Genomic DNA, 11231 nt, shown 5'->3' with positions numbered 1-11231 from the left:
CCATGTGGGACCCTCACCCGGTGGCCTGGGATGGAACCAGCGCTGCAGAGGCTGCGGGCACCTTAGTAACCCAGCGCTGAACCGCTGCGCCACCAGGGAGGCCCCTCTCAGTTTTTATGGTGAAGTTTTTGTCATCAAAAGTAATGACAGTTTGGGACTCCCTGGTGGTGCAGGCGGTTGAGCTTAGTGCTGTGAAGCTGTCCGCAGCCTCTGTAGAGCCATTTAGGTCCCCACAGGCCGCAGAGAAACCCACATGGCAAGCAGACCTCTCCTGTCTCACCTGCTGCTCTCCTCAGCAGTGTATTTCGGTAGGTCGGCCTATTCTGTTCCCGGCTCTGTCTCGGGTGAATCCTCTCACTCTCCCGCACATCTGGCCTGTACCCCGGTTCTTGTATTTAAAAAAAATTTTTTTTTAATAAATCTTAAAAAAAAAAAAAAGTAATGACAATCTGGTTTGGACAACGCATCCATTTTCTGTAGAGACCTCCAATTTTGTGGTAAATTGGTTTGCAGCTGCCCACAGTGTCTCCTTAGTCCACTCCAGCTTCAGGTTTTTGTCTTTCTAAATTTATTTATTTATGCATACAAGAGCTGGGGTACAGGGCCTCCCCTAGTGGCCCAGGCTGTTGAGCACCACGCTGTGAAGCTGTCTGCAGCCTCCTCAGCCCTGGTTCAATCCCAGCGGGTGGGCTGGGGAGGGTCCCACATGGTGCACAGACCTCTCCTGTCGTGCCCACTGCTCCCCTCAGCAGTGTATTTTGTCAGTCTGCCTGTTCTGTTCCCCGCTCTGTCTCTGGTGAATTCTCTCACCTTCCTGCGCATCTGGCCCGTACCCTGGTTCTTGTATAAATAAATCTTTAAAAAAAAGAGCTGAGGGCCTCCCCGGTGGCGCAGCGGTTGAGCGCTGGGTTGCGAAGCTGCCCGCAGCCTCTGTGGCGCAGGTTCCATCCCCGGCCACTGGGTGAGGGTCCCACATGGCGCGCAGACCCCTCCTGCCACCCACTGCTCCCCTCAGCAGTGTACCTCGTCATTCTGCCTGCTCTGCTCTCCACTCAGACTCTGGTGAATTCTCTCGCCCTCCCGCGCTTCTGACTGTACCCAGTGCTTGTGTAAATAAATAAATAAATCTTTAAAAAAAGAAAGAAAGCAACTGTTTAAAAAAAATAAAAAAGAGCTGGGGTACAGGCCAGAGGTGCTGGTGTGTGTGTGTGTGTGTGTGTGTGTGTGTGTGTGTGTGTGTGAGAGTGAGAGAGAGAGAGAGAAAGAGAGAGAGAGAGAGGACCCACCAGAGACAGAATGGGGAGCAGAACAGGCAGTGAAATACACTGCTGAGGGGAGCAGGGGGCAAGACAGGAGAGGTCTGCTGAGCCATGTGGGTTACCTCCCCAGGGAATCGAACTCATGCTGCAGTAGCTGTCCACAGCCTGATTGGGCTGTCTTTTTATTTTTTTTTAAATGTATTTACTTATGCATACAAGAACTGGGGAACAGGCCAGAGGTGTGGGGGTGCGAGAGGATTCACCAGAGGTAGAGTGGGGAACAAAACAGGCGGATCTACTGAAATGCACTGCTGAGAGCAGTAGACAGGAGAGATCTGCTGTGCAATGTGGGTAGCTCCCTGACTAGGGAGTGCTGCTGCAGTGGCTGCTTATAGCTTTATAGGTTGCATATTAACCCCGTGTGCACCAAGGAGGCCCCCTGATAGGGCTCTCTTTAACCGCTGCACCACCAGGGAGGCCCTACCAGCTTCATGTTTGCAGGATCCTCTCCTAGTCCCAGCTGACTTGGCCTAGTACTTTGCACCTTTACTTTCTAAGAGTTTCCTGTAAGTAGGGTTCTGTGGCTGGATGTTTCAAAGAAGCAAATTACCAATTTCCCTCCAGTAAACTTTATTACTATGGGGCCTCCCTGGTGGCACTGGGGTTAAAGTCTCAGTGCTATCAAGCTATTGTCAACCACTGCAGCATGAGTTCAATCCCAATCCCAGCCAGGGAGCTAACCCACATGACACAGCAGACCTCTCCTGTCTCTCCAGCTGATCCAATTGTTAGGGGAAAAAGGCTGTCCCAAAGCTAATTCCATACAGGCTTTGTGGACTCCACCCCCACCCCAGTGTTAGGGGAAAGGCTGCCCCAAAGCAAATTCCATACAGGCTTTGTGACTCCACCCCACCCCAGGCCAAAGCCAAAGACACTGGGAACTCTACATCCCATCACCACCAAGGGAAGGTGGCTGGGACCTAAGGGTGTTAAGCAGCCAGGTGGATACAAAAGCAGACATGTGGGCTTTGGGCTCTCTCCATTTTGGGCCCTCGGCCAGCTCGCGGCGTCCGTCTAGCTCTGAGAGTGACTTTGGGTTTCCAGGTCGTCGGATGGGGTAGGACGCATTAAAGACTTATTTCCCTATTTCTCCCTGAGTTGTACATTTCCTTATTTCTTTTTCTCTTGTAAATAAACCTTTTATTAACCCTTTTGCGTGTGTCTGTAGTAGAGTATTCATAAGTCCCTTTAAAGCGCGCGGGTGAGGACCCACAGCCAGGAACCCGTTTAATATCGGGGTTGCTCTATAACACCCTCAGCAGTATGTTTCAGTAGATGTGCCTGTTCTGCTCCCCACTCTCTCTGGTAAATCTCTCACCCCCTGCACCTCTGGCCCACATCCCAGTTCTTATATGCATAAATAAGTAAAAATAAATCTTTAAAAAAAAAACTTTATTACTATCTCCTCTCTGAAGCCATTCCTTTCTGGAGAAAAACCAGGTCTGCAAAGGTAGAAAAAGCTGTTTAGTCACCTAGGCTGTCTCAGACTGCTTTAGCTGCCAGAGTAACTTGATTTACCTTGGCTGATTTGTGGTGTTAGGCCCTCTTCATCCTTTGAAGCTTCTCAATCGAACTCTTGAAATGGAGAGATAAATATTGTGGGGATTAGTAGGGATGGGGATTCATTAAACATATACTGTGTACAGGCCCCGTCCCCAGATGCTGGGGAATACATCAATGAGCAAAACAGACAAAGTGTACCAATACTTGCACCCTGAGGCTGTGAGTGTGTGTGTGTGTGAGTGAGAGAGAGAGAGAGAGAGAGAGATAATTTTAGTGACCTGACAGGATGACAGCAACAGTTTCAATAGTAGCCCCTTGTCTGTGTGATCTGTGGTCTGTGTGGTCTGTGAAAGCCTATATGGAACAGGTCTAAGAGAGAATGAGAGGAGAGAGATTGAAGATGTCCAGAACACGCACACACACACATAAAAACAGAATATATAGGGCCTCCGGGCCTCCCCGGTGGCGCAGCGGTTGAGCGCTGGGTTGCAAAGCTGCCCGCAGCCTCTGCAGCGCCGGTTCGATCCCCGGCTGCTCCCCGGCCACCAGAGGAGGGTCCCACATGGCGCACAGACCTCTCCTGCTGCCTGCTGCTCCCCTCAGCAGTGTACTTCGGTCCTTCTGCCTGCTCTGCTCCCCGCTCTGGCTCTGGTGAATTCTCTCACCCTCCGACGCTTCTGACTGTACCCAGTACTTGTATAAATAAATAAATAAATCTTAACAAAAACAGAATATATAGGGCCTCCCCGGTGGCGCAGCGGTTGAGCGCTGGGTTGCGAAGCTGCCCGCAGCCTCTGCAGCACTGGTTCGATCCCCAGCTGCTACCCGGCCACCGGAGGCGGGTCCCACATGGCACGCAGACCTCTCCTGCCACCCACTGCTCCCCTCAGCAGTGTACTTCGGTCCTCTGCCTGCTCTGCTCCCCGCTCTGGCTCTAGTGAATTCTCTCACCCTCCCGCACTTCTGACTGTACCCAGTGCTTATATGTATAAATAAATAAATAAATATTTAAGAAAAAAAAAAACAGACTATATATATATATATATATATATATATATATATATACACACACACACACACACACATATATTTGTAATAGGTGAATACATACACACATATTCCTAGGGGAGCAGAGCAAAAAGGAGTGATAACAGAAGAGGGGCGGAATGGAGTGGTTAAGAGAGGGTTTTCTTGAGGTCAACCCTGATGGTCTAAGGGTAGTGTCTCAGCACTGTCACCGCTGCGGCCTGAGTTTGATTGCTGGCAAGGAAACTAACCCATAATTGGCACAGCAGACCTTTCCTGTCTTGGCCGCTGCTCCCCTTAGCAGTGTATTTCAGTTAATCCACCTGTTCTGATCCCCACTCTGTGTGTGGTGAAATCCTCTCACCACCCCTGCACACCTCTGGCCTGCACCCCAGTTCTTGTATGTATAAATAAATAAATCTTTAAGAAAAAAAGGGAGGGGGTCCCCCTGGTGGTGCAGGCGGTTGAGTGCAGCACTGTGAAGCTGTGTAGCCTCTGCAGCACAGGTTTGATCCTGGCCAGCTGGCAAGATACCCACATGCTGCGGGCAGACCTCTCCTGTCTCGCCCGCTGTTCCCCTCAGCAGTGTATTTCAGTAGATCTGCCTGTTCTGTTCCCCACTCTGTCTCTGGTGAATCCTTTCACCCTCCCGTACACCTGGCCTGTACCCCGGTTCTTGTATGCATGAATAAATAAATCTTAAAAAAAAAAGAAAGGATTTTCTTTTCTTTTTTAAGATGGGAAATTTTTATTTGCTCAACAGGAAGGAAGAAAATTGAATAGAGAGGAGGAAATTAACGATAGAGGACAGAGAGGGGAGACTTGGAGGATGGTGAAAAAACACTGACTAGACTCTGTTGTGTGAATGGAGGCTGCAGGTCCAGAGAAGTTTTGAGTACACAGGATTGACAGAGCCTGGCTAGCCAAATGTGCTGATGGTTTGCAAATGGCTCCAGGCTCCAGCCTTCAGGCTGCTTGCTCTGTTAGTGGAAGGAACAGCCTTTTTGGAACATGATATTCTAGTTGTTCTTTAAGCACCCATATGCCCAAGGAACAAGATGCCACTAAATACAGGACAGCCAGCAATTAGAAAAATATGTATCTTCTTTCATGGACAGTTAGGTGAAATGTCATTTTCACTACAATTAAGGTAAAGGGAAATTTCAGGTTAAACAGTAATTGAAGAGCTTAATTACATGCATGCAAAATTACCGAAGGACCACATACTGAGTAGTACAATGCTGGCAACAGATAACACTGTGGTAGAATCCCAGGGATGACTCAAAAACTATGGGAAGTGAGTCAGAGTACCTTTGTTAATCCTCTTCTTTTCCAGGGATTTCCCCTGTAGGATATTGTGGGGAAATTTTGTATTTGTGAGATTAGGAGAAGCTAATCAAGTGAAACTGCCTGGGTTCACATCTCAGCTTGCCACTTATTAGCTGTGTGAATTTGGACAAGTTATTTTAACCCCCCAAGTGTCAGTTTCTTCATCTGTAAAATGAAGAAGATGACAGTAAACATATCTACCTAATATCCTATGTTCATGTCAATCTAGGACTTAGAACAACGTGGGCTCTCAATACATATTCCTGTCTTAAGCCTAATTGTTTTACTCCTTTAGAAACTTGCTCCATGAATAATCCTTTCTTTTCTGTGTAGACAATTTCTCTTTGTACTGTATTCCTCCCATCAGCATTTATGTAAAAAATGCTTAATCTCTTTCATCTGAAAACTAAAAACTTCCCTGACTCCAACAACTTTTTCAATTCCATGTCACCTTTCCCCCACAGCGCCCCCAGCTATGTGTCACTTTTTCTTTCTCATTAAAATAGGCCAGTGGAGATAGTGGAGAGAAGCAGATGGGTTCAAGAGATTTAAGAGGATAGAATTGGAAAGAGATGGTGCTTAAAACCTCCTCTAGATTATTTTTTTTAAGATTTATTTATTCATACAAGAACTGGGGTACAGGTCAGAGGCACGGGAGAGTGAGAGAATTCACCAGAGACAGAGTGGGGAGCAGCACGGGCAGATGGACCAAAGACACTGCTGAGGGGAGCAGCAGGTGAGACAGGAGAGGTCTGCCACACTATATGGGTTTCTCCCTGGCCGGCTGGGAATCGAACCCGTGCTGCAGAGGCTGCGGACATCTTCACAGCCCAGCACTCAACCCACTGTGCCACCAGGGAGCCCTAGATTGTTGTTTTTTTTTTTTTAAGATTTATTTATTTATGCATACAAGAACTGGGGTACAGGCCAGAGGCACGAGGGGTGAGAGGATTCACCTGAGAGAAAGTGGGGAGCAGAACAGGCTGGTGGCCATGTGGGTTAGCTCCCTAGCTAGGGATCAAACCGAACTCCTGCTGCAGTGGCTGCAGATAGCTTCACAGTGCTGCGACTTAAGCCCTTGCGCCACCAGGGAGGCCCCGTATTATAACTAAATTAACTCAGTCTTTGCACACTTTGAGCCCTGCTTATTTCTACCCCCAAGGCTGCAGTCACACTAGCTTTCTTTCCATCCCTTGAGTATTCCAAGTTTGTCTCTGCCTCAGGTTCTTTACTTGCTGTCCCTGTCTTCTTTGCTCTTCTAGATTTGGTTTCTGCTCCTCACCCAGATCTCAGTTCAAATGCACTTCTTTACAGAGGCTATTCCTCAAGGCATTCCTTACTACCTGCAGTGATCCTGTTGCTGTGCCTGGAATTCTCTCAGGAGCTCTACAGGGGTTTTCAGGGCAGTTAATTTACCAACTTGATCCCAAACTGATCAAGTCACTCATTTACTTCACTGCCCTCAAATTAATACAAACTAATGAACACGGCTCTGGCTTACGTCACAAATCCCATCTCTCCCATCACTACTCTTTTAGCTCAACTGAATTTTTTGCTGTTGCCCAATTGCCTGGTAGTATCTCAAATTGCAGGCTTTCCTGTACACTGTTCGTTCCATGGTTGGTTAAATTCTCTCTTAGGACCCTTTTTTCCTCCCATGGCAAGGCAGTTTATAATAATAATATACTGACTGTGAGCACACAGATGACTGAGCACACAGACACCCTGGCTTTGATTCTCAGCTTCATTATCTACTTGATGACCTGGGGCAAGTGAAGTCTCTCTTGTTCAGTTTCCTCGTCTATAAAACAGGGGTAATGATAATACCCTCATAGGGTTGTTATGTTTAAAAGAACTAACAAGTGTAAATTGCTTAGGACAGTGCTTGGCACATACTAAATGCTGTATAAGCATTTGCTGTTATTGTATTTCCTCTGCTAGACTGTCAGTTCTATGAGGACAAAGGAAACATATATTGTTCACTATTGTATTGCCTCTGCCTGGAACAGTGTCTGGCACGTAGTGGATATTTTATCAAGACTGGCTCTTCCTGGGCCTCCCCGGTGGCGCAGCGGTTGAGCGCTGGGTTGCGAAGCTGCCTGCAGCCTCTGCAGCCGGTTCGATCCCCGGCTGCTCCCCGGCCATCGGAGGAGGGTCCCACATGGCGTGCAGACCTCTCCTGCTGCCTGCTGCTCCCCTCAGCAGTGTACTTCGGTCCTTCTGCCTGCTCTGCTCCCCGCTCTGGCTCTGGTGAATTCTCTCACCCTCCCACGCTTCTGACTGTACCCAGTGCATGTATAAACCAAACAAACAAATAATAAATAAATAAATAAATAAGACATGCCTCTAGAAAAATTAAAAAAAAAAAAAAAGAAAAAAAAACAGTTTAAAAAAAAAAAAAAAAAAGACTGGCTCTTCCTTAGTGGTGTCAACATGACTATAGCAGCTTCAAATATTTATGTATTTGTTTTTATTTTTTATTTATTTACTTTTATAGATTTATTTATACAAACACGGGGGTACAGGCCACAGGCACGAGAGGGTGAGAGAATCCACTAAAGACAGAGCAGGGAGCAGAACAGGCAGAAGGACCAAAATACACTGCTGAGGGAAGCAGCAGGTGAGGCAGTAGAGGTCTACCGCCCCATGTGGGAATCTCCCTGGCCGGCTGGGAAGTGAACCTGTGCTGCGGAGGCTGTGAACAGCCTCACAGTGCCGCGCTCAACCCACTGCACCACCAGGGAGTTCCCAGCAGCTTCAAATATTTATCTTCTCACGTCCAGTTTTATTTTTAAATTTATTTATGCATACAAGAACTGGGGTACACGCCAGAGGTGTAAGGGGTGAGAGATTTCACCAGAGACAGAGTGGGGAATGGAACAGGTGGATTGGGGCCTCCCTGGTGGCACAAAGGGTTAAGCACTGTGTTACAAAGCAATCCGCAGCCTTTGCAGCACGAGTTTGATCCCCAGCCAGGGAGCAACCCACATGGTGAGGCAGACCTCTCCTGTCTCGCTCGCTGCTTCCCTCAGCAGTGTATTTCAGTCAGTCTGCCTGTTCTGTACCCCACTCTGTCTCTGGTGAATCCTCTCACCCCCTGCATATCTGGCCTGGACCCCAGCTCTTGTATGCCTAATAAACAAATCTTTAAAAAAAAAAAAAAAGAACAGGTGGATTGACTGAAATACACTGCTGAGGGGAGCAGCGGGCAAACGGGCAAAACAGGGGAGGTCTGCTGTGCCATGTGGGTCACCTCCCTGGCTAGGGATCAAACTCGTGCTGCGGTAGTTGCGGATTGCTTCATAGTGCTGATGCTTAACCCCTTGCGCCACCAGAGTGGTCCTGAGTTTATTTTTTTAAGATTTATTCTATTTATTTATGCATACAAGAGCTGGGTGTAGGTCAGAGGTGCGGGAGTGGGTGTACGTGTGAGGGTTCACCAGAGACAGAGTGGGGAGCAGAAAAGGCAGATCTACTGAATACACTGCTGAGGGGAGCAGCGGGCTAGACAGGAGAGGTCTGCTGGGCCATGTGGGTCAGTTCTTTGGAGCTGGGTTTTGAGCTATTTCTGCAGTGGCTGGTGAGAGCTTGATAGTGCTGAGACTTAACCCTTTGTGCCACCAGGGAGGCCTTCACATCCAGTGAAGGAGAGGGCAACAGACTTTCCCAAAAGGAAAACATGCCTTTTTTTTTTTTATATATATAGAGGCATGTTTTACTTATTTATTTGTTTGTTTGTTTTGTTTATACATCACTGGGTACAGTCAGAAGCACGGGAGGGTGAGAGAATTCACCAGAGCCAGAGCGGGGAGCAGAGCAGGCAGAAGGACCGAAGTACCCTGCTGAGGGGAGCAGCGGGCGGCAGGAGAGGTCTGCGCGCCATGTGGGACCCTCCTCCGGTGGCCGGGGAGCAGCCGGGGATCGAACCGGTGCCACAGAGGCTGTGGGCAGCTTCGCAACCCAGCGCTCAACCGCTGCGCCACCGGAGAGGCCCATATGTGCCACATCTTCTTGATCCAGTCATCCATTTTTGGGCATTTGGGTTGTTTCCAAAGCTTAGCTATTGTAAATTGTGCTGCTATAAACATAGGGGTGCAGGTGCTCTTTAGAATTTATGAGGAAAACTTGCCTTTGCATGTGACTCTGACTGGGTTACACGTCCATTCTGGAATAACCATGGCAACTTAGGGAATGTTAGTGAAGATTGACTTGGGTCACTCCATAGCTGGAGTGAGCCTCACTCAAACCACATGGTCTGTCATTGGGAAGAGGGCTAGTTTTCTGGATATCACTGGACATAGTGAATGAGGGCTGGTCAGGAAGGAAAAGTTCACTATTTTGCCCTTGGTAAGAAGCACAAGGAGCCGTCTTGCGGATGCACAGGGTCAAGGGCCAGCCACAAAAATGCCGGTGGTGACATTCTGCTGGCTGCTGGGACTGCTCTGGGGTGCCCCTGGATGTGGACATCACTGACCAGGGTAAACGTCACACACATCGATCTGGCTAATGATGGTAAGGACTACATGAACATTCGATTTATAGGTCATCAGAAAGAGGTGAATGGAAACTTTGCCATCTATTTGATTGGTGAGCAGCCAGTGAATGAGGTTGGAGGCCACATGATAGCGTGTGATGGCAGAGGGTGGGAGGGCGGCTCTCGGCTACCCAAAGGTGCACATAAACCTAGACAAAGAAACGAAGATGGGCACAAGTGGCTGCCCACCACCAGTGTGACCCACCAGTGTGCCCCACCAGTGTGACCCACCACCAGTAATGAACCTGGTGTCAAGGACCCTACTCTCCAGTGTGTCTCCTTCATAGAAAACATGGGTCCCCTTAGAAAGTGCAGGGAGACTGTGCTACTTACTCCCCAGTGACTCCTTCAGTCCAGGTGACGGGGTGTGTATGAGGGGAGGAGGGCACACCACCTCTCCACCTGCAGAGGAGGCTCAGGACACTCCCTTCCCCATCATGGGCCTGGTGTCAACTGTGGCATCACACTCTCCTTCCCTTTTGACTTTAGGCTTAAATATAGCATTTTAGAGGCTCTGCTACAATTTAAAAGGCTTCTCTGCTGCAAGCCCTGTATGAAAGTATGAAGTGGTTACTTTCATCTTTGATACATCATTTTCTTTAAAAGAGAAAAAAATAAATCCAAGTGGGGAAATGAATCAGGAGATCTTTACGGGTCGTATAGACCACAGCATGTCTTCCCAGAGGGCTGCATGTGGTGGTAGAGTGGGGACAGCAAGTTCCCACAAGTTTTAGGTGAGCTGTGGCCCACTTTTTAGTCATTCATTCATAGAATATAGTGTTGATATTTATTCTTCTTCCTTTCTGACTCTGCAGTTCCCTGGTAGTACTAAATTTGATGTCATTCCAAAGGCCAATACTTTTGCAATCATTGACAGCTCTTCTGAGTCAGGTGTTAGCCTCTGGAATTAATCGTGGGCCTCACCCACAAGATGTCCTGCCCTGTCAGTTGTTGTATTTTACTACAGGTATGTAGGTATATTGTATCAAGATGGAACTGCTTAGGTGGGAGGCAGTTCCTATATGAGGCCTTGCGCAGATTTGCTCTTCTAGGGACTGGATTATGCCAATTAGTATATTGTACACAATTTGTACATTGTATCTGTACAGAGACACATACCTATGTATGTAAAAGTCACATGCATCTGACGAGAAAAAGAGTCTTAGATTCCTAGATGCTGCATGGAGTAATCTTTAGTTTCTTAGTGACTTGAGAATTCCATCATATGCATTGTTATCTTCCTGCTTCCTTTTACAGATGAATCCGTAGTATTAGTGACAAGCAGGCTCTATTGCCTCTTCCATGTCTGTGACACTCCATTTTCAGCATTCTCAACCTTTCCTCCAGGGCTTGTTCTTGCTTATTTTCAAAATGAGGAAAACTTTCCCTAACTTAAATTAGAAGTTCAAACATTCATACTAGATCCTGGAATTAGAAGTAGCTTTTCCTCTCCTTGAAGCAGAGAGAATTTAACAACCTAGAGTAGGATCCTTAACTGCTTCCTGCTCTTACATTACACC

Source organism: Talpa occidentalis, unplaced genomic scaffold (genome assembly GCF_014898055.3).
Source record: "Talpa occidentalis isolate TD23 unplaced genomic scaffold, MPIMG_talOcc4v2.1 talOcc4.7, whole genome shotgun sequence".
NCBI classification, from domain to species: domain Eukaryota; kingdom Metazoa; phylum Chordata; class Mammalia; order Eulipotyphla; family Talpidae; genus Talpa; species Talpa occidentalis.
The sequence above is the reverse complement of the archived record's forward strand: the minus strand, read 5'-3'. Positions refer to the sequence as shown.